Source organism: Ochotona curzoniae, unplaced genomic scaffold (assembly GCF_017591425.1).
Source record: "Ochotona curzoniae isolate NIBS_2020 unplaced genomic scaffold, NIBS_Ocur_1.0 scaffold_3208, whole genome shotgun sequence".
NCBI classification, from domain to species: domain Eukaryota; kingdom Metazoa; phylum Chordata; class Mammalia; order Lagomorpha; family Ochotonidae; genus Ochotona; species Ochotona curzoniae.
In genome coordinates this window covers 30,063,428-30,087,482 of record NW_024467106.1, presented here as the reverse complement: position 1 = coordinate 30,087,482, position 24,055 = coordinate 30,063,428, and the positions used below count along the sequence as shown (strand labels likewise).

Here is a 24,055-nt window from a genome sequence, read left to right as displayed (position 1 = left end):
GAATAATTTCATTCTTCTTAATAGCTGAATAATATTCCATGGAGTAGATGTACCACAGTTTCTTTAGCTAGGATGCTTTAGCTACATTAAAAAAAAATATTTATTCTTATTGGGAAGATTTACAGAGAGGAGAGACAAAAGATCTTCCATCCGCTGGTTCACAGTCCAAGTATGCAGTGGCCAGAGCTGAGCCGGACAGAAACCAGGAGCCTCTTTCAGGTCTTCCATGTGGGTACAGGGTCCCAAGGTCTTGGACTGTCCTCCATTGCTTTCCCAGGACACAGTAGGGAGTTAGATGGGAAGTGGAGCACCCTGGACACCAACTGGTGCTTGTATGGGATCTCAATGATTGTAAGGTGAGGATCCAGCCACTGGGCTACTGTGCTGGGCCCTATAGCTGAGTTATAAAGGATGTGTAGTAGGGAGATGAGAGGTTGACTTTTGTTGAAATCTGAGGATTTAGGTGAAGGACACAGTTTATGTCAAGCACAACAGCATGAAAAGCACACAGTGAGTTCATGAATGTAGTTTCCTCAGTCTGATTGATAATGTGATGCTGCAGTGAGGGTTTATAAGTGAAGTGAGGACACTGTTTATTAAAGACCTTTCTATGTCCATCTTAAAGAATTATCCCGTTGGGCCCCAGCGCAGTGGCACAGTGGTTAAGGTCCTCGCCTTGCACGCCCGGGATCCCATATCGGCGCCAGTTCTAATCCCAGCAGCCCCGCTTTCCATCCAGCTCCCTGCCTGTGCCCCGCTTTCCATCCAGCTCCCTGCCTGTGGCCTGGGAAAGCAGTCGAGGACGGCCCAAAGCTTTGGGAACCTGCACCCGCATGGGAGACCCGGAAGAGGCTCCTGGCTTCGGATCGGCATAGCATGGGCCGTTGAGCTCACTTGGAGAGTGAATCATCGGACGGAAGATCTTCCTCTCTGTATATCCACCTTTCCAATAAGAATAAAATAAATCTTAAAAAAAAAAGAGTTATCCCGTGAATGTTGAACCCTTTGAAGCATTTTAAGTTGGTAACATGTTCACATTTTTATTTTGAAAAAATGTTTGGTGACCTATGGAGATTGGATTGTAGAATTAGCAATTTTCAAGGTAAGATGGATAGGTTAGTTTTTTTTTTTAAGTAAGCTGGGAGGAACTAGATGTGAGACGTACAAGTTCACGTGGGAATATGAACATAACTTTGAAATCTGTTGGATGAGACAGGTATAAGAAGGAGTTAATTATGACTTCAAAGAAATAAACTTGGAGCCACACAGAAGAGCAGGTTAATTGGGAGCTCACGCCTGATAGAATTGGGATTTCTCGTGACGAAATGAATTAAAAAAATATTTATTTTATTTATGTGGAAGGCAGAGGTACAGACAGAGGAGGCAAGGCAGAAGGACAGATTTTTCATCTGCTGGTTCACTCCTTAAGAGGGCTCAAGAGCCAGAGCTGGGCCGGGCCAAAGTCAGGAAAGAGTCCAGAGCGTTTTCTGCATGTCTCACGTGGGTAGGTGGTCCCCAAGCACTTGGGCTATATTCTGCTGCTTTTCAGGCATATTCTTAGGGAGCTAAATTGGAAATAGAGCACGGGTCTGGAACTGCTGCTCACATGGAATTCTGGCATTGCAGGCAGCGGCTTAACCTGATTGACCACAATACCAGCTCCCCAAAATGAAGTTTTGATAGAGAGGTAGGGAGGATGGAGAGAGGGACAGCTAAGTCCTGTAGAAATTAGGATTCTGATAGAAAGGGAGTGGGAGGCTTAGTCTATTATGTTTGCGGGGTTAAAATAAAGTAGATAATAAAGAGTATATATTTCTGTGAAAGTAGTTTTAAATATTTTATGCTACAGATATACAAAAGGAAGTTTGTTTCTAGTTGAACTACATTTTTTGAGAGGGGTATTTGTATTTAGGTGAGATTCAGGTTAACATAAAATTATTGAGTATTTTGAAGTGCTCTAACTTGGTAACATTTATTACATTCACAGTATTGTAAACTTATCTCTGTGTTGTTTCAAAGCATTTGTGTTCATCCGAAGATCTCTTTCCTGTGGAGCAATCATTATAGTTTCTTTTTTTCTCCAGGCCCTTAACAACCACTGCTCTGATTTTTGTCATGTATTTTTCTGTTTTGGATGTTTCTTGTAAGGAGAATTACTGAGTGATCTTTTATGTCTGGCTTCTTTGACTTAACATAATGTTTTGGAAGTTTATGTGCATTATAGCATGTGTTAATACTCAATTACTTTTTTGGACTAATATTGTGTTGATCAATACACCACATTTTGCTTATGCATTCATCTGTAGATATTTGGGTTTGTCCACTTTTTGGCTGTTGTGAATAGTGTTGCTATATTTGTTTTTTTTTTTTTTTTTAAAGATTTATTTTTATTATTTTTTCATTGGAAAGGCAGATATACAGAGAGGAGAGACAGAGAGGAAGATCTTCCGTCCGATGATTCACTCCCCAAGTGAGTGCAACGGGCCGATACTATGCCGATCCGAAGCCAGGAGCCTCTTCCAGGTCTCCCACGCGGGTGCAGGTTCCCAAAGCTTTGGGCCGTCCTCGACTGCTTTCCCAGGCCACAGGCAGGGAGCTGGAAGGGAAGCAGGGCTGCCGGGATTAGAACCGGCGCCGATATGGGATCCAGGGCGTGCAAGGCGAGGACCTTTAACCACTTGCGCCACCGCGCCGGGCCCAGTGTTGCTATATTTGTGTACAAGTCTTTAATTATTATTATTTTGATGATCTTTACATAGTTGATTAAGGCACAGATGGTCAAGAGCTACAGGAAAGTGGGTAAGATCATTGTGGGAAAAAACATTGCCTTTTTTTCCTTCCTGTATCGAGGGAAAGGTGTGAGATAAAGGGTAGAAGCCACTCTCAGCCTCTCAACCATCTTAGGGTCCCCAATGTGGGCATGCTCTGAGGGTCCTGCTCAAGTGATTTTGATAGTTCAGCAGTTCTGAATGCTGCCAGTCTTGCCTTTCCAAGCATGATGAAATCTCTTCAGAATCCACTGGCTGACATAGTCCACTTTAGAATCTCTGTTTGCCCAGATTTTCACTGCCAGTGCTTGGCTGGGGTAGTTAATCAACTTGTACTGTCCTCTGTCATGGTACTGGGTGTCCTCTGCAGGCTTTAATGTACTGCCATACCCTCCATGTTGTGCACAAGTCTTTAAATACCCATTTTGATTCTCTCAGGTGTATATTTGTAATGAATTTACTAGTAATTCTGTTTAATTTTTTGAGGAACCTCCAAGCTATTTCCCGCAGTGGCTATTCCATTTTACATTTCCATCAGTCATGTATGATGGTTCTAATTAACTGCAATATTTTTTCTTCTTCTAGATTACTTTTATTGATATGAAAAGTGAGGGAGGAGATGGAAAGGGAGTGAGAGAAAGACAGATTAAGAGAGGAAGAGACATAGAGATGCTTCTCATCTTCTGGTTCACTCACATTATGGCTGCAGTGGCCTCACCTAGAAAGCCAGTAGCCAGCAATTTCATCTGGGTTTTCCAGGGGAATGCAGGGACGCAAACGTTTGCTGCTTTCCCAGACATGTTATCAGGGAGCTGAATCGGAAGTGGAACAGTCAGAACAGGAACCTGGCACCCATTTGGCATGCTGCTCGTCACAAGTGGCAGGATACCCTCCTGTACCACTGTGCTGGCTCCTGACTGTGGTGTTTTTTTTTCCCATGACTTGTCATAATGGATATTTCTATGTTTGATTTGAAGGTGGATCATTCGTTATTTCACACAGTTCTTTCTCCTAGTGTGTTAAGGTTATTGCAGTTCATATAGGTTTGCAGTTTTCTAGAATGGCTTTTTTTTTACCCTGAATTTTCTATATCTGTTTTCATATATGTGTTTTTTCAAAAGAAACTGATTCATTCTTGCAGTTAGGGATTCCTTCAAAGTTTAGTTTGTGTGTATAAATATGTACCACTTTTCTGCAACATTAAGATATTGGCACAAATGTAAGTAGCTCCAGACATTTGTGTGTGCCTATGTATAATGCCGTTTATCTTTACTCTGCTTTTAGGATTTTTATTTTTGTTTGTTGTTTAGGACAATTGTAAAATGTCGGAAATCCTTCAGATTAACTTGCTTGAATTCTTACTACTTGTTAGGGTATATCATCTGCTTTGTTTCCTTTGTTATGCTTGTTTCTTTTAAACTAATAAGCAATATATTCATATTCAGTACTGATGCCTATTCAGTATTTAAGTGTCTTAGTCATTAATCATTATCCTCTTAATAAGTAGATCTGGTTTAGGTAATACTCTTTAGAGAAGGTTTTTTTCATGTTAGTGGACTGTGTGGAGATTTTGCCGTACTTTTGAAATGCTGATTGCTAAAGAACCTTGATAGCTCTTTCGTATATATCTTTCTCCTGTTGATAGCTCCTCAGACTATGGTGTATTTGAAACAACATTAATTTGATGTGAGAAAAAATTATAAGCTATTTGATGGCAAATCTTTTCCATGCTTATAAACATACTTTGACATGTATTGCTATTTTTCCAATTAATTGCTAAATCTTCTAACATGTATTGAGCATCTATTCTGTATAGACTCAATAATATTGAAGATTTGAAGTGGTAAAAGACATAGTTAAGCCTGAAGTGACTTAGTGTTCTATTAAAAAGATAAGGTAAGTGAAATAATTCATGGAAATCTCTTCTTTACCTTGAGAGTTAAATCTGTCAGAGTCCTGGTGATGAATGTGGTTGAAAACATCTTTTGAGAAAAGGATAGTGGTGAATTTGAAATAATACGTGAACCTGTGTAATATATGTATATATTTTGAATGTACTGTTAGGAAGTTTATGGTAATGAATACAGCATAACTTGCTGCTCTGTGAAAACTTCAGGCTCTTCCTCTTTAGTTTTATCTTTTTAAAAAAGATTTATTTTATTGCAAAGTCAGGTATATATATAGAGAGTGAAGAGGAGAGACAGAGAGGAAGATCTTCCTTTCGATGATTCACTCCCCAAGTGACCATAATGACCAGAGCTGCACCGATCTGAAGTCAGGAGCTAGGAGCTTCTTCCAGGTCTCCCACGTGGGTGCAGGGTCCCAAGGCTTTGGGCTGTCCTTAACTGCTTTCTCAAGCCACAAGCAGGGAGATGGCTGGGAAGCGAGGCTGTTGGGACACGAATCAGCACCATATGGGATCCCAGCATGTGTAAGGTGAGGACTTTAGTCATTAGGCTACTGAGCTGGGCCCTCCTTTGCTTTTTTTTGTAGGGGGTAAGATTTATTTTATTTTTATTGGAAAGGGAGACTACAAAAGAAGGAAAGAGAGAGAAATCATCCATCCGTTGATTCATCCGCCAAAATGGCCACAACAGTCAGAGCTGAGCTGATTCAAAACCAGGAGCCAGGAACTTCTTCCAGATCTCCCATGTGGGTTCATAGGCCCAAGGGCTTGAGCCATCTGCTGCTGCTTACCCAGGCCCTAAACAGGAAACTAAGTGGAAAATGGAGTAGCTGGGACATGAGCTGGTACTTAAATGTTATGCTGTTGTGTGCAGGCTGAGAATTAGCCTGTTGAGCCATGACACCAGCTCCTATGTTGCTTTGCTGAGAAGTGTTTTTAGTAAGTGTTATTAGGAAGTGTTTTCTTTTTGTTTTTCCCCTAAATATTCGTTGCTTTTCTTGTTTGAAGTTGTTGATTAGTTTCCCAAGTTTCCATCCAGACATGGACTCTTATTTATTTATTTAAGTTTTTTTCTTAAAAAAAAAGATTTATTTATTTATTTATTTATTGGAAACTCAGATATACAGAGAGGAGGAGAGACAGAGAGGAAGATCTTCCTTTGATGATTCACTCTCCAAGTGAGCTCAATGGCCAATGTTATGCCGGGTTGAAACTAGGATCCAGGAACTTCTTCTGGGTCTCCCACACGGGTGCAGGGTCCCAACGCTTTGAGCCGTCCTTGACTGCTTTCCCAGGGCACAAGCAGGCAGCTGGATGGGAAGTGGAGCTGCCAGGATTAGAACCGGTGCCCGTATGGGATCCCGGCGTGTTCAAGGCGAGGACATTAGCTGCTAGGCCACGCCGCTGGGCCCTATTTATATACGTTTTAAAAAGATTTACTTCTTCAAAAGACAGAAAAATAGAGATTTTCCATCTATTGATTCACTCATTAGATAGCTACAATAGCTGGGTCTGGGCCAGGCCAAAGCCAGGAGACAGTAGTTTCTTCTGGGTCTTTCCCTTTGGGTGGCAGGGACTCAAGTACTTGGGCCATCTTCACTTACTTTTCTCAGGCCATTAGAATGGACCTGGAAGTTTGGCAGCCCAAACATGGAACTCATATGTGATTCTTATGTTATGGTGAGTGCTTTACTCACTGTGCCACAATGCTGGCCCTATGGAACCCTCCTTAGTATAGCTGCGTGTTGTAAATTCATGCCAAAACACATACCTTCAGTGTTATTACATAGTACTCTCAGATCTGGGCTTCATTTTCTTCGTGTCCTTTTGTCTTTTCTGTGACTTCTTTATAAGAACTGTGTCTGTTGTATCATTTGTTTTCCTTGTAGAATTCCTACTCTTCAGTGAGTGAACTTGAATTTGTTATGTATTAGAAAGGAGATATCCTAGTTGAAAAAAAAAAGGTGCAGAATAGATTTTAGTTTGTGAGGGATATAAAGTTTGGAAAAGATTATTGTCAAAGACAACCATATGATGAATGCCATAGAAATTACAGAATAAAAAGCAGCAAATCTTTTCCTGGGTGAATAAGGAATGATATGAGCTCTAGATATAATTGTTGCCTCTTAAAAGTTATTTAATTTGGAAATTTTGAAAGTATAAAAAATGGAGTCCTCTAAGCGTGTTATAATGGACTTCCATGTCCCATAAACCAGCTTCAGGAATTATTAAGTCAGGACTCATCATTTTCTTATTTGTAATTTCAAGTCCCTTCATTGTTTTGAATCAGATCACAACATATCATCCATTCATTCATATGTAAAAATGCACATGCACATATTTCAATAAATACATCTTAGAGATAGTTTTTTTCTAAAAAACAATCATGTCATCACAACTAAAGAAAATCCCAGTAATTTTATCATCAGATACCCAGTGTTTATGTTTCCCATTTTTGCTTCTAATATTTTTTCTTACACTTTATTTGAGTAAGGACTAATCCCTGTATTATAATTTGTAATTGGTTGATAATTAAACTCCCCTTCAATCTATAGGTTCCTCTTTATCACTAAATTTTATTTTCTTTTTAATTTCTGGAAATTTAATTGTTATACTAATATATTATTTGTCATGTAGAATTTCTTGCAGCCTGAATTTTATAGTAATTAATATGCTCTATCTCTTGTATTTCCTGTGCATTAGATCTGGAAACTTAATTAAAGTCAGTTTTTTCCTTCTTACAGTTACATCATCAACTTTATATATTGTTAGATTTATTTATCTCATCTTTTATTAAGCTTAATTAACAGGATTCCCCCCTTTTTTTTTTTAAATTGGAAAGGCGGATATACAGAGAGGAGAGACAGAGAGGAAGATCTTCCGTCCGATGATTCACTCCCCAAGTGAGAGCAACGGCTGATGCTATGCCAATCCGAAGCCAGGAGCCTCTTCCAGGTCTCCCACACAGGTGCAGGGTCCCAAAGCTTTGGGCCGTCCTCGACTGCTTTCCCAGGCCACAGGCAGGGAGCTGGATGGGAAGAGGGGCCGCCGGGATTAGAACTGGTGCCCATATGGGATCCCGGGTGTGCAAGGAGAGGACCTTAACCACTGCGCCACCGCGCCGGGCCCAGGATTCCCTTTTAAAAAATATTTATTGGAAAAGCAGGTCAGATCTATGGAGAGGTGAGACAGAGAGCAAGATCTTTCCGCTGATCATACCTGGCTGTACCTTCTTGCAGTCCAGCTCCCTGCTAATGGGCCTAGTAGGACAGTGGAGGATGGCCTTAGTGCTTGGCTCTCCTGCTGGACTCTACTGCACTTCCAGGCTCCTGGCTTTTGCCTGAGACATGTATGCATCTTCATATTAGGGTTTCCTATGTGTTTCTTCGGCAGCACATATACACATTATGGTTTCCTCTTTCTTAAATAGTAGCATATGGTCTACATTTGACTTGCCTTTTTTTCTTCTCTATTAATCAGAGTATTCTGGAGATCAGTTTGTACATTATATAAAGATATTTTTTATTTTCAGAATTATAAATTATTTTTGTATTTTCTACACTGATTTGAGCTAGGTATATTAGATAAGTAATAAATAACCTTCTCAAAGTCAATGAGGAGTTATTTAAAGTAGTTGGTGAGGGGCAGGCATTGTGGCACCGTGCCTATATCCCGTGTTAGGGTTTTGGTGTGCAACTTCTGTCTTCTCTGCTTCCAGTCTACAACCTTCCTGCTAGTTAATGTGTCCTTAGAGGCAGCAGATGAGGCTCAAATACTTTTGTCCTGAACTGATGGAGTTCCTCACTCCTGGATTGATTCTCTCCCAGCTCTGCCCCAGGTGTTGTGGTCTTTTGGGCATGAACTATTGTAATTTTGTTTAAGACTCCAAGTTCTCTCCCGGACCAGTTAATGAAAGAATTACTGAAAGTGTGTTTTAGCCAGGGCTGTTCAAAGTAAAGCATGCTGCAGAACACAACTTGGGCTCATCAAGCTTATGTTCTTCTATAAAATCTTTTAACATAGGAAAGGAACAGATTTTGATAGAGTGGAAGCAATAATAAAGTTTGCTTCCCATATCTCCTCAAATTGTATTTTCCCTCACTTTTTGTGTTCATTGGCTTAATTTCAGTTAAGTATTGCCGCTTGGGATTTCTCCTAGCCTAATAGGTCTTAAGAGTAGATTTCTTTCTTTCTTTTTTTTTTAAAAAGCAGGTTTCTGTTTCATACATTCTCATCAATGTGTAACTTAGTTTTTCCTTTTGATTGATAAGTAGTGATGGGTTAGTGACTAGATCCTTACCTTGCATGTTCAGGATCCCATTTAGGTGCCAGTTCGTGTCCTGGCTGTTCCTGGCTGCTCCACTTCCCATCCAGCCCACTGCTTGTGGTCTGGGAAAAGCAAAGGAGGATGGCTCAAGCCTTGGGACTCTGCACCCATGTGGGAGACCTGGAAGAAGTGCCTGGTTCCTGGCTTTGGATTGGCTCATCTCTGGCAGTTCGGTCCATTTGGGGAGTGAACCAGTGTATGGAAGATCTTCCTCTCTCTATCTCCTCTGTGTAAATATTTTATTCCAATACAAATAAATAAATCTTAAAAGAAAATAGCCACATGCCATAGTGCAAATAATCAAGAGCATTGGAAACTTTCTGATGTTTTTAGCTCTTGTAAGCTTGTATTATTCATTTCTTAAGGCTGTTTTTGAACTGTGTTTCAAGTTGTAGCATATCACCTTATACTTAATAAAAAGATGGCTGTTTAATTAGCATGAGTCAAGGTGTGTTACTGTTGCATGGTGAAGTTGTCAAAGGGAGAGAAGAAATAAAAATGTTCATTTTCAAGTACTTGTAAATAGAGTGTAGTTTGATGCCTTTGTGGTCATTGTTCAGTAGCCTAAAAATCTTACTAGAAACCCTGGAAGTAACAGGGCAGCGTTTGGTTGTATTTGTACAATGTTTTGGAATGTTGATACTGTAAATTGCTAATTTCTATAATTTCACTGTAGGCTAGCAAGTTAGTACATGTTTATCCAAAGTCAAGTTATGATTTTTATTTAAATTTATGTATAGTAGCTTTTGTCTTCAGTGGTATTACAATTAAATTTCTCTTATTTTTACATTTCTTTTTTGTTTAAGACAATAAATCCATTGAAAACTGCTTAGTCAAAAAATACCATGATAAAATTTTATTTAACCAATGGCTTATTATAGTTGTCACTAAAATATTGCTAACATTATCTGTGTGTTTATATTTTTTGGAATGGAGAAGTAAAAACTAGATTGGCAGCATTTTTTATTCTTGTCAGAAATACTTGAAACATATCCTTTGCCATGAAGTGTATTTCCATGTAGTTTTTTTTCATAGCCGTTGTTTTCTAAATAAAATATTCCATTGCATATAGTGATCACTTGTTTAAAAAATAAGTATAATTTGTACAGTATATATTTTTATGGTCGAAAGATAAATTTGATATGAACCAGATATAAAAAGATAATACTTGATTCTTTTTCCTTCTTAAAGAGTACAAGATATTCAGATAATCAAGATGTTCCTTAGTAAGAGATCATGTTCTTTAAAAATTTGTGTTTAATATAAAAGTAATTTATTAATCTCTTGATCACTTAGTATTAATGCTTATTGATAAAATGAAAGTATTAGCTCTCCTGCTTAAAATTTTTTTATCTCTCAAAGGCATTTTTAATCATTTATTGTAAATTGAAGGTATTGTCATTTTTGTATTTTTGGAAGTTTGTTTACTTCCAGATTTTTATTAATTGTGCTAATAATGAAGAGATAAACATTTTAATTGTGTACCCACCATGTAGAAGATCATGTGATCTTCTTTTTAAATTAGGGAAATATGTTTAAGAATATAATTGAGTAGATTTGACTTTGATAACTTGATCTAAAGGCATTAACTCTGGATGCAGATGTATTTGTAAGAATAAAAAATAATTTTTATAATCATGTGGATTCCATATGGAAATACAATATAATAACAGATGATTGTAATGTGGAGCTTGTCTTATAAACATATGACATTGACTTCTATAACAAATTCTTATCCTAGAATTTCAGCTTTTGTAACCGTTGGTTTTAACAGTTGGTTCACAAGTGATCTTGAATTCATCTGTGCTTTTTTTTTTTTTTTATCATTTTTCTCAATATGTTTTAGGGAAGATGACAAATCTCTGATAGCCAAGAGCATTTGTACTTTCCTCCTTGTTTTTGCTTGCATCTGTAGTTAATTTACAACTGCATTAAGGTGAAAGAATAGCTGTTAAGTAGCTTAAAACTACTTATTGAAGGAAAATTTTTTTGTTGACAATTCATTTGATTTGAGTATATCAATTTGATGATGTCTTGTGAGTTACCTACTCTAGGCAAGAAAGCACCAGCTCTGGAAAACTTTGAATACTACTTCTGTCTTTGTATGAATGAGAACCTCAAAAGATGTAGGATATAGATTGGATAGGACTGATGAAACAGACTGTTGTAGTAGATTATGCTTGGGAAAGTGAGGAATTTAGGATAGAAGGTAACATGGTAAGTAAACTTAAGGGAAGAGGTCAAATTTGAAGAGATGTGCAGCCACATTAATCCCAAAGTTATTTCTTTCACTGTACTAAGCATTGTTTCACTGTTAAATGGTCTGATATAAACATAAATTAACTTTTGTCAGTTTTATTAAGGACTAGCACTATATTCTACTTTTAAGGAGGGCTCTATCAATAAAGTTTCATTGTTCTGGTAAGAACTTGAAAGATGATCTCACTCATATAGTTGACTGTTTTGTTCTTCTTTCAATACCCTCTACTCTAGCTCTTTAGGTTTGCTTTAAAAAAGGATATGTGTATCATGAGAGTAAATACAAATTTACTGTGATGTATGCTATTTGTGTGTGTGAGAGAGAGAGAGAGAAAGTACTTTCTTAATTAAGTTCAAAACACTGTATTTCAGTGTTTCTGAATAGGCAAATTATTAAAATGCATGGAATTTTAAGTTGTAGGATATTTGTATTTGTTCTTAAAATTGTTTCTTTTAAATAGTTATATTTTTCTATTTGAAATGTCGTTTGGGAAATTTTTTTACTAACAGAATAACTGAAGAAATGTCATGATTATATTACAGATCATCTAAATTTTAAGCTGCTGATTCATTAAACAAAATTTTTACATAGGAGGGATTTTTAAAATTCATAGGGAATATAACTGAAAAGGACGGATTTATATGTATATATATACATACATATGTTTGACGGGGAAATTAGCATCTTTTACTTTGATTTTTGAAGTGCCTCGTAGTTCATTACAGGGTGGTCAGAGGTCTTGTGTTTAGTTGAATGGAGGTGCCACCACTTAGATGAATGTCAGCAGCAAAAGGTCTTTTCGTTTTGTTAGTTTTTCGAAGTTTTCTTTAAAGCTGTTTAAACATAGAAGCAGATCTGCGGAGGGTCTGAAACAATATTTAGCAATGAAAATCCTTTGTTACCTTTGTTTTACACATACCACATCAATTCATATTTTGATTGAATTAAAATTTGAGTCATTTGCTATGGATATAGTTACTTCATATTTTTAAAAACTGACAAAATAATGAAGTTTTTTTGAAATTCAAAAGATGTTTAGTTGTATACCTGCATCCTCAGCAGGTCCTTTTTATCTGTACAGATTTCCCTGCCTATTGTGGCCGTTTGCTTTAATTTAAATTTCCTATGGCTTTGGGTTGCAGACTTGGTTTTCTGCAAGAGTGCCCATGCTTACATGGCCATATATTCTGGGTGACTTCTTCACTTTTTCTTTTTTATTATTTTTGTTGATTACTAACCGGAAAGAGGATTTTTTTGGTTTGTTTTAAAAAAAGCCTGATTCTTGGTTTTGATCCTTCTTCCTTAGCCTATCTATTTGTGTTGTTTTGGAGATTGGGAAGCATTATTGGCTAGTGCTTAGATCCTTGGGGACTAGAGAGAAAATAACTAATTTTGTCTTTGATTTTTGTTTTCTTAATAACAGTAGCAGTTTAATTATTGAGTCATTAAGCTCAAAAGATGTTAACTTTATACATGAAATTGGTGAAGATTATTAATCTTGAAAATTTCCATTCATGGTCATTTTACTGTTGCAGTAAAAATGTAATAGTTGAACCAAGTTAATGTTAGGAATACTAATTAGCAGTAAGTGGTACTACTGTAAATTTTGAATTGAAATATTATGTATTAAAAAGATATCCATAAGAAATCAGTCATAATCTGATATGTAGTTTCTCTTATATCAAATTTTCATAGCCCATAGTGTGTATATATTCATGTAAACATATGAATATATATTAAATTGGGGAAGTAGTGATTTTACTTTGACCAGTTCTTAGAAGTTTGCTTCTTCTTAGAAAGCCTGCTTATTTTTCACATGTGAAGAATTATATCTGTAGCAGCTTTGTGTTCCTACGAAATGTGAAGTTTGGAGAGGTGCTGTGGCAGTTTAAATACTGAATGATAGTTAACTTTTTCAAAGAAAAAGTTGAGACCTCTAGTTCCAGATTCACTTAGAATTTTTAAAAATTAATATCTGAAGGTTTAAAATGTCAGTGTAATCAGAGATACTTCTGCTTTACAACTGTTCTGTGAAGGAAGAATCATACAGTAACATTTTAAACTGAGTTTTATGTTAATTAGACTAATATAAAATAATGAAAAATAATCGTAAATTGTATACATTGCTAATCTACCAGGAAAAAATGATACTATAGTATACTGTTAATTTTCAGGCAAAAAATTTCTAATGTTGATAGGAAAAGTGTAATTTTGACACTTTATAATTTTAGGTATTTTGTTTAGTCGTTTGTATGTCATGGCAATGAGGTCTAAAATGCTGTTTGTAGATGTCTGTTAAGTACAGTGGGAAATTGGATAAGGACAAATCTTTCTGTACCCGATAGAGTTTTTTTTGGGAGGGGGTTTAGTTCTGTTAGAATACAGAATTTGAGATAATTGGTACGAAACAAAAAATAAAAATTTGTTTTCTTAATTTTAATGTTTTCTAGTTACTCTGTTTATATTTGGGTTTCTATGCAGTGACTTCTCAAGAAGCAGTTTATTTTAAAATCAGACTTCCAAATAAGAAAAATGTATTCATAGTCTAATTAGCTGTTGTTTGTTGATGGCAATTTAAATAATCTGTTGAATTTCTGCTGTTTGATCATAGTGGTATAGTTTGTAAAATTGTAAGTTGGTAAAAATTGTTTTCCCTAATGTAAGTAGTATTTGAAAAGATACAAGATTATGCTTGATGCTTAAATATAATTATTGAGAAATGCAGTTAACCTCTAAAATATGTTTCTAGTATTGAGCGCATCAAAGTAGGGTATAATCTTTAATGTGAGAAGTAATTCGATTGTAAAAGCATGCAGCTTTAAAGGAATCTGTTAACACTCTTTACTCTGAGTGTTTGAAATGTTAGGGTTCATAGGATGCATTTTATTGAGTGCCATCTTAGTAGCAGAGCACTGGAGAGCTGAGCTTGAAATTTATTAGGGAAAGAAACTGGCAAAATATTTTTCATGCCATTAAAAAACTTCAGACACTTGTCAGACAACTGTTTTTTAAGGTCATGATTGCACGATGCCTGTTCCAGTCTTTATTTGAAATTCCTGCTTTGTAGGATTTCTTTTCTGTCTTCACTTTTTGTTTTCCTTTTTCGTAATGGGTTATTCAGTTTTAAAACATGACATGAGCTCACAAATAACAAGGATAGTAACTATTAAAGTATAATGGAAATGCTTATATTCATAACTTTTCTTAGTACAGAAAATGTTGTCAAGGTAAGGCAGGGTAAACTTTGGTGTTTAAAACTGTATAGCTTTCGATGGTTTTTTGGTTCAGAAAAAGCACGCTCTGAGTTGGAGATTTAAATTGGGGGTGGGGTTGTAAAATATTTTATAGTTCTGTTATTGCTTGGTGCTTTATGTTGCAGTGATCCAGTTGATTGTTGGCATGTTGTGAAAATATTTTGAGTGTAAGGGAAAATAGAAGGTGAGAATACAAGGGGAAGCAAGGCCAGAAGGGGACTGCCCTGAACTGTGGCCACCTGACAGAAAGGGAGATCTTTGACACTACAGATTTTCAAGACAAACAGTGCTTAAAATTTTTTTCTGAGTGTAAATTTTGATGCATTTTGCAAAGTTTGCAATAAGTATTAAGATTTTACTGCCAGTTTTTATCCTAAATTAATTTAATCCTTTGTTAGTTGGCAAAACAATGGCTTTAAATGAATTACTCAATTACCTGCTCCATTCAGTAATATTTCTTTGATTATAGTATTTAATTAATTTGTTAATATGAGCAACTAAAATTATGAAAGTGCAAGCATTGAGTTTAAAAAATTATTTTGATATCTTGCTGGAGACCACTTGGAATTAAAATATATGCTGGTGTTTAGTAATAATTTGGTTTCCTAATGTTGTAAAGACATCTGCTAGATTCCAGTGTTCTGAAAATTTTGACCTTTTATTTTTAAATATGGATGTAAATTAACTATAGCTATATATTTTTAAATTTTTGGAATTTGAGGCAAATACGTAATGTGCTAGTGGTTTACTTGCTTAAATTTTCAGTGATTAGATTTTGAGAACTGGGAATAAGGTTTGGGATTTTATTTTAGTAAGTAATATTTAAAGGCAGCAATACTAATGCTAGAGAAATATTGCCAAATATAACACGTTCATATCCATAATTATTTTCAATAATTAGTTAGGAAAGTGTTAAGTTACTAATTTTTTTGATGGAAGTGAGAAATTATGTTTTGAATAGGCTGAAATGGAAATATAAGTACTTTTAGACAGATAATTGAACATTGTTATTTCTGGACTCAATCATAAAAATAAGCAAAACTTTATCAAGTAATTAAATAGATTTTAATTCTGTAGTCTTGTTGAAAATTCTCATGATTAATCTGGAACGATTTTTACACAAGATTTTTCTTTGAAGTTTGATTCATGCTTTTGTTTTGTCTCAGTTTTAATCTTTTAGTAAATTTGGATAAGTTCATTTTTGTTTTAAAAATTTATTTTTAGTAATAGGATAAATTTTCACTTTTGACATTTCATTCATTTGTGGTATTTCATCATCCAGCTGTTGCTAGTTTGTTGTTCCTTCCTATGTTTGTGTTGTGAGGTATGGACTAGTATATATGACAGCGTATATGACCATTTCTAATTTGACTTGTTACTGTAAAGAAGGCCAACAAGTGCGTGTGATTAGCCCACCCCTTCTGGAGCAGTTGAAAACAGGCCTCAGAAGACTCAAAGGAATTCTTTTAACTCCTAGCAGGGCCACGGGGTCAATGTCAGATTTAGTCATGCTGTTATTTTAGCCCAGTGGTCCAGAGAGATGACTGAAAAGTGAGTCTTTTATTTCTTTTTTTGTGTGGTTATTAACAGGATTAAATGTAAGCCATTGTGTACTTAGTACCAATTAGTTTCTCATCTGAGAGGTTCATTATGATTTTTTGTCAGCCTTCGTCTTGTAATATTTGTTTCATTGTTTGATTAGTTAAGGTTCTGAATGGACTGAAGAAAAGTTTATAGCAATGCTTTTAAATTCGTGGAGAACTTTAATAAGCAGTCGACTTTTTCAGATGGATAGACTTTGATTTGAAAATGCACCGTAATGAAAACCGGTATGGAAGATGATGAGTTAAGTAGGTTGTTGAGTTCTTTTTTTCTATTGCATTTTTTCTTGGTGTTAAAAAATAATACTATTTAAAAAATATACATATTTTAGAAGTATATTCAGATTGCTTTACATAATTCTTAAAATGATGTTCAGTTTGCTGTGTATGTGATTATTGTTCAGAGTACTAAAAAACTCAGAAATTTGAAAACTTGATTTCTGAGTTAGAAACATAGAGCTGTTAAGAACAGAGCATAAGAATTCTAGAATATAGTTATCATGTGTAAACAAACCTTAATTTAAATGAAAGGAGCCTGAAAGTTGATTCCTTATACATCTGTAAATAGGTAAAAATGCAGAATCTTGTGAATTCAGAAAACAGGAGTATATACAATTTCTAAGTTGCTTATTAAATTGGTGGTTGCTTTACAACGTCAGCCTAAAAATTATTTTTGGACTGAAGTGTTTTGAGTAACATTCTTTATTTAATACATTGATAAGCCCGGGGAAGATTCTGGAAAGAAGTGATTGGAGGTATTAATCTCAGGTGAAAGCAAAGGATGTAACTCCAAGATAAAATGTAAGAGTCATTTTACCAGTAGGCATTTATAAGGACAGTAGGTCTTACATCTTGTTTCTTAATGGTATATAGCCTATATGTGTTTACCTGTAACAGTTTGCCCCTAACCTGATTCACGTTTGATATTAATTATTTTTAAACATTAGAAATTATATATGTTTATATTTAAGCAAGTATAATTACTATTTTAATTTACTCCTTAAGAAGAATTATTTTCTCCTAGATTAGTATACTGTAATTAAATTATATCATAGTACTAAGTCTTGTTTTCTGCTAGTTTGGTGTGTTTTTTTTTGACATCTAGATTACTTTATTATAGAATTGGGCATTCAGGATTTCATGACCCAATAATTATGAAGTATTTAGATTTGGTCATACACTTTCTTCAGCCTGATCCTCCTGTCCCATTGGCTTCATGCGTAGATAATGGGTGGTCCTTCCATTTTTAGTTTTTGTGTATCCAATTTTCTGATGAACAGATTTGTTCAAAGTTTATATAATGTTTTTCCAATTTAAGTTTGAAAAAGACTTATTTGCTCCAAGTAAAAAAATCTTATTTTTGACCTTGGGTGGTTATACCTGCAGTATTATTTGCAGCTGTGTCTCCCTTTACTTATTCTGCCCCCTTTAATTTGAAAAGAACTTAGATCTTCCAAGTGAAAAATCTTACTTTGACCGTATGGTATGCCTGCTTTAATATTGTCTAGCTATGTCTCTCTTTACTTACCCCGCCCTCTTTTTGAAAACTAACCTATGTGGTACCTATATTTTCAAATAACAAGAAGCATTTAAGAAGCTATTTCCTCATGTATTTTGATGTTCATGAAATAGGAAAGTAGTTTTTTTTGAGAGAGAGAGGAAAACGCAGTTTTTAACCGCTTGGGATTTTCTCAAGATCTTTGGGAAAAGATCTAATATTGAAAAGGATAGGTTTTTAAAATTAAAAGCCCCTGCATTTGATTTATTGGGATTTGACATAAAGATCTTGAAAGAATGTATGGTGAAAATGTGACAGTATCATATGGTCATACAATTTAATGTAATTTTTAAAAGTTTAGAGCATATTAACTGTAACTTTTCTTGCAGTTCAGCCAATTTTAAGTATATGATAGAATTATATCCAGAATTCAGTCAGTGACTGTGATTCCTTAGTTTGTCTCTTTGACATCGCTCAAAAAAATATTGTGAACAGCTGGTGATTGTGTCAATTTGATAGTCAACTGTTAGTAATTGTTTTTCTATTAATTTTTCTTTCAATTATGTGGGTTCTTGGGATGATAAGCATTGTAATATTTCCGAGAAAGTTTCATCTTGTAAAAACTACATATATTTAAGGCTTGGTTTTTATGTCTAATTACGTGAGGCCTAACAGATACAGCCAAGTCAGTTTTTTTTTTCAGCAATGTCTAAACTTGGCTAATGTGGAGATACAGGTTTTTTCCTCTTATTTATTCCATAAGAATAAAAAGGGAAGGAGAAAAAAATGCTCCAAGCAAATACCTCAGTAAGGTAAATGAAAATTGAGTGAAGGCTAAGTAGAATATAGAGATTCATTATTTCAGTTGGCTGGCTTTATTTCACATCCAGAGCTTTAACATTTTGGGCTTTTACATTTCTTGGAATGCAAATGACTTTTCTTTTGTAAAAGGCATAGCAGTTATGTTAGGATTAACAATAAGACCAATCTAGGAGAAATTAAGCAGTTCTTAAAGATAAATAATAATTGACTTAAATAATGAAGTTTAAAAATAACCTCACGAAATGTTTTTTATTACTTTATTTAAAAAATCACCAAGATTTGAGTATATTATAACTGTGGGTTGTTTTTCTCTAAAAACAAATTTTTAGCTCAAACTCAACATTTATAGCATTTAAACAGTTATTTTAACTTATTGTACTTGATGAGTTCTACTTATTTTTATTGGTGCTTTGCTTGGAGGTTATCATATACATAAGAGTCATTTATATATGTTGGTTCAGACAGGCCTGTTTTACTGCATAAACATCTAAATTTAAAAAACTAACACACTCAGGTAATACTTTATTGACATTATATTTATTACACATATGTACATAGTTCCTTATTGTAGTTTAAGAATGAATTGCCTTTCTTAGAGATGCTCTGTAAGAGCACTAATGCTAATAATGCTTGTGTCTTCCGACTTTCATTTATCTTAGACTCGGTCATAGTGGGGAGGAAACTGGAAAGCTGAACTTGCCTCTGTAGTTTTAATCTCATAGGCATGCCATAAGCATTGAGTTGAAAACTGTGTAAACTGATTTGCTATGATAGTTCAGAGCAGATATAATAGCTATTCTTAGACAGCAAATCACAACCCCCCCCCCTCATTTTGTATCCATTTGTTTAGCCCCAAAATAAAAGGGTTCAAGGGGAGTCACTGTGCAAGGTATGCTGCTACATACAAGATGAAACAGGTGTAGCTCTCACAGGTCCTACACTTCAATGTAAGAAACTAGATAAGTGGCAAGAGTTTCGGGTGTGCAGGATTGGGAAGATTTTGCCTTCATGAACTACTGAGATACATGCACAGAGTGTCTCGCCTTGTGGCAGCAAGCTCTTTAATTTTGTACAGAGCAGTGTTTCTCAGACTGGGTTCCTTAGATTCCTAGTATGTGTTTAGAAGGGCAGGTTTTGAGTTTCATAAGGTTTTAATTTTATATTTTTATTTTGATGTCAAAAGCTTTGTACCTGTTAAAAAGACATTTTGCCATTCAAAGACATTTGTTTTAGAGACTCCAGTTACGTAAGCCAGGAAGGATTAAATATTTAAGGCAAGTTTTTTCACCTTAGAGGAGTTCATATTTTTCTTAAATTTCAGAAATAAAAGTATAGAATGTTTAGGTTGATATTTTAAATTAGCTTGTTTTGAATCATTGTTCATAGTGACAGGAAGTAGATCACCCTGAAATATTGTAATAGGGGTCCAATTGGGGTTTAAGTTTTTTTTTTTTTTTTTTCTGGAGACAGGACAATTCAGGATGTTCACTGTGAGGTCCACATTTCTTTAAACTTTTTATATGTTACCATCATTTAGGATTTAAAGCCGTAGCATTGCTGAGGAATGGGTGCAGCTGATATGATTTAAATATTAATATACTGTAAATTTATTAGATAGTTAAATTTCTAAATATATTCTAAACGTGAACTAGACCTGTTAAAATAGCTTTTTTTAGAACATCCAGTATAGTAACATCTAGTTTAGTAGTTATAAACCAGTTAAGTACTTATGAAGTCCTAATTTTACTTTTTGCTTATAGTTTTGTAATAAATTAATATTTTAATTTTTTAAAAATGGGATTGAGCCTATGGATAGCATTTTTATTTCATAAATTAGGAGGAAACACATGAGGAATGTGTAGGTATTTTATATTTTATTGTGTCTAGAAATTTGGATTTTAAATTATGTGAATTCAGCATGATGAATTTAAAATAGCTATATTGAATGTTCTGAACATGACAGTTTTGGGGAAAAAGTACTGAAGACTATTTTCTTTTACATTTAGAAGACATTATACTTTTTCTTTTAAAATAATTCTTTTAGGAAAATAAAAGTCCCATTTTGTCAAACAGACAAGTGATCAATTTAAGAATGAAGTGATGAGTTCCAGCTCAATATATTTTCTAAATTTGTCCAGGTTTTTTGAATGGGAAGTTTCTAGAAAATATTATTCTTACTTGAGGGGAGACTGTTCTTGTTAGGGAGAAGTTAGAGTAATATATTTGCTCACATCATATGTGGAATACATTATTTGGGCTCATTTGTAGTTTTATTTTCCTACAGTGTTTCACATGGAATATAGGTTACTTTGAGGATAATAGTTTATTATAGAGAATATATGTAAGTTGCTTTGACAGATTTAAAATAGCAAATGGGAGACACATATAGGCAGTTGATATGTTTTTTTTTTAAAATCCCTGAGCAGTTGTGAGCATTTCTCGTAATTTCCTATGTACAGATATTTCCTGAAACACTAAGAGGCTGCTAAAAGACTCAAGGTCTGAAAGAAGCCCCAAAGATACCTCAGTGAAAACATTTTTAAAGAAGTCACTGATTGGAGTGAACACAGCCTAGAAGGGCACTTTTTTTCTCCCTTTCAGGAGAATGTGACAGAGTGTCATTAAGGTTTTAGAAATGAATGCTCCTGAGGAAAGGAGGATCCCTGGAACTACAATGATGCCCAGTATGTGGCCCTGGGATTCTCAGTTGGGTTCTTTTTAGGTTTTTAATCAGGTTGGAGAAGAGGGGCGGGGATAGAGCAAAAAGGAGTAGGGATAGACAAGAGCTTTGGGACACCTGTACACCAGAGTATTTTACTTTCTCATTGATTTTCTTAGATGTTGAATTTGTAGGGTTTAATATTTAAAGGTAAACCGAGTTCTAAGTATTTTGAGAGGCAATAAACTATTTTGCCCTACTATTTATGTTTGGAAGCACATACTGTTTTGCATTTATCTTAAACTGTTTGGATATATTAAATCAGAAATTTTATTTAAGTTGTAATTCGACTTCTCTGAGGGCATTGTTTTAACCTATTGCTGTTTTTATGTTGACGGTAATTGCCTTTGATATATTCTGCAGGCCAATCAGATTGTATCACAAAAGAGGGCTTATAATAAATGTGTGCCAAAAACAGCTCTGTCTCAGTCCAGGAACAGGAAAGCTTACTTGTGCATCAGACATTGAAGTAACATTCAGAAGACATTAGATCACACATAAATACAGTTCTTTTGTAGTGGGATGGATGTAAGGTAGGTTTGAATTATTTTTATGCATTCAGCCCAATTTCCTTCTTTCAGTTTTTTGGAAGCAAGAAACATTACAAACCTCATATTTAATAGCTAACAACATCTAGTTTTCCTTTTTGATTTTTAAAAAAATTATGGTTTGTATAAATGCTTGAGAAAGTATTTTTTGTTTTATAAATCATAGTGATGCTTTTAAGCAGGTGTTTTTCCCTGTGGGTTGCTGTAGCTTAGAAATTTTTTAGAGACATGATCTCAGTCTCTCAGTGAAAATAAACCCTTGTTTTCTACTTGAAATAATCATTCTGTACTTCATTTTGTTTCAGATCTTTTTAAAGTGTTCTTACAGTGTTAAGCTGAAAGATAGCATTGGTAAAGGTATCTTTAACTTTACTTTTGACTTATCTATTTAAATTTTATAAATTTATAAATTTTATACAATTTCATTTAATTTATTAAATGTTTAAAAATTTTTTTTCCTTAGGCTGTATGATGTTTTTGGGATTTTTTGATCTCTAAGTGTAAATTCAGCTCCTGTAGATTGTTTTTTGATACACTTGTTGGTAGCTTAATGTTACACTAACACTTCTTTGTCATTCTATACCTCACTCAAAATGGAAATTCTTGTGAACACTTGTACCTCCACCTTTTTTTTGAAAGAAGGATTTTGTTTATCTGAAAGGCAGATTCAGAGAAAGAGGGAGTGACACTGTGTATGTGTGTATTAGAGAGAGAAAGAGAAATATCTTCAATCTACTGGTTTTCTTCTAAAAGGGCTGCATTGACCAGGACTGGGCCTGGCTGAAGCTAGGAGCTTCTTCAGAATCTCCCCGGTGGGTGCAGGACCCAAAAACTTGGGCGGCATCCTCTGCTGCTTTACCTGCATGCATTAGCACAGAGCTGAGTTGGAAGGGGAACAACCGAGAATCTTAACAGATGCTCATGTGGGATGCTGACATTGAAGGTAGTAGTTTATTTGCTATGCTGCAAGAACGCTGGTCCCTTACCTTTTTTTAAATGAAAATTTGAGACAATCAATTTACGAGTCTGTGCATTGAGCCTGGAGATTAAAACAAAGTAGTAGTGATGGTGATATGTGGTAGGAAGGGATTGAAAATTTCTTTGTTGGGGTGCTCTACACAAAGATGAGCAAATAAGAAAAGCCTTCTGAAACTTCATGGAACATGTCATGAAAAATCTATATATGAATTCAAAGTGTTTTTGTACCAAAAAACAATTCTCTCTTAATCCTATTTCTGTGAGCTTTTTTGAAGAATCTTTGTATATACAGAAGATTTTTTTTTTAAAGATTTATTTTATTTTTATTACAAAGTCAGATGGAGAGGAGGAGAGATAGAGAGGAAGTGGAGCTGCCGGGATTAGAACCGGCAACCATATAGGATCCCGGTGCGGTGCATTCAAGGTGAGGCACTTAGCCATTAGGCCACACCGCCAGGCCCCTGTCAGCATTTTTAAATGGTCTTTTTCTTATTTTCTTGGCAATATACTAATGCCTATTGTATATTTCTTTGACGAAGAATCAGCTATTTATATAAGAATTCCTGGTTCTTTTCATTGAAAATGATAATTAAATCCAGTGTCTTGAAGCTGATTGGTTGTCTTCATTTATTCAAATTGGTTTATAGAAGTTGCTGAGAGAAGATTCACTCTCCAAATGGCTGCAGTGTCCAGGGCTGAGCAAAGTGGGAGCCAGGAATGTGGACCTTCATCTGGGTCTCCCATGTGGGTGGTAGGGGCCTGTCCACTTGGGCTATTCTCCACTGCTTTCCCAGGTCCATTATCAGGAAGCTGAATCAGTGTTCACATTCCTGCTGTGCCACAACATACCCCTCTCCCTTTCTTAGGTTTATTTATTTATTTATTTAAAAGGTTGATATACAGAAGGAGAGGGAATGTCTTTTAATGCAGTTGTAATGGATTGTGGCAAATTATAGGTATATTTGAATGATATAATTTTTGCTAGCATGATATGTAGTTTTGTGGCTGGTTTAAACTGTAGCCATACCTCAGATGGGTTTACAGGGATGATTATTTTGAAGTTGATCTAGATATTCGTATTGCTGTGTCAATCCTAGGCTCTCTCTCTTTTTTTAATATGGCTTGTTTTTGTCCTCCCTAAAGGTCTTGCAAACTTTTTTCTACTAAAATATTTTTTAAAGATTTATTTACTTTTATATGAAAGGGATATTTACATAGAGAAAGAGATCATTCATGTGCTAGTTGCTCCACAACTGGCTGCAACAGGTAGCGCTAGTCTGAAGCCAGGAGCATGGATCTTTTCCCAGGTCTCCCATGTGGGTGCAGGGACCCAAATGCTTGGGTCATCCTCTGCTGCTTTCTCAGAGCGTTAGC

At 35.2% G+C, this 24,055-nt stretch overlaps 1 protein-coding gene and 1 long non-coding RNA gene across 3 annotated transcripts in view; both read left to right on the top strand.

Annotated features, from left to right (window-relative positions):
- Positions 1 to 24,055, top strand: part of ZCCHC7 (zinc finger CCHC-type containing 7) — a 220,129-nt gene that overhangs the window by 11,655 nt on the left and 184,419 nt on the right. The window lies entirely within an intron of this gene.
- LOC121144591 lies at positions 20,555 to 22,335 on the top strand. Its single transcript, XR_005881898.1, has 2 exons — positions 20,555 to 21,688; positions 22,009 to 22,335. It is a non-coding gene; the product is annotated as an uncharacterized LOC121144591 (long non-coding RNA).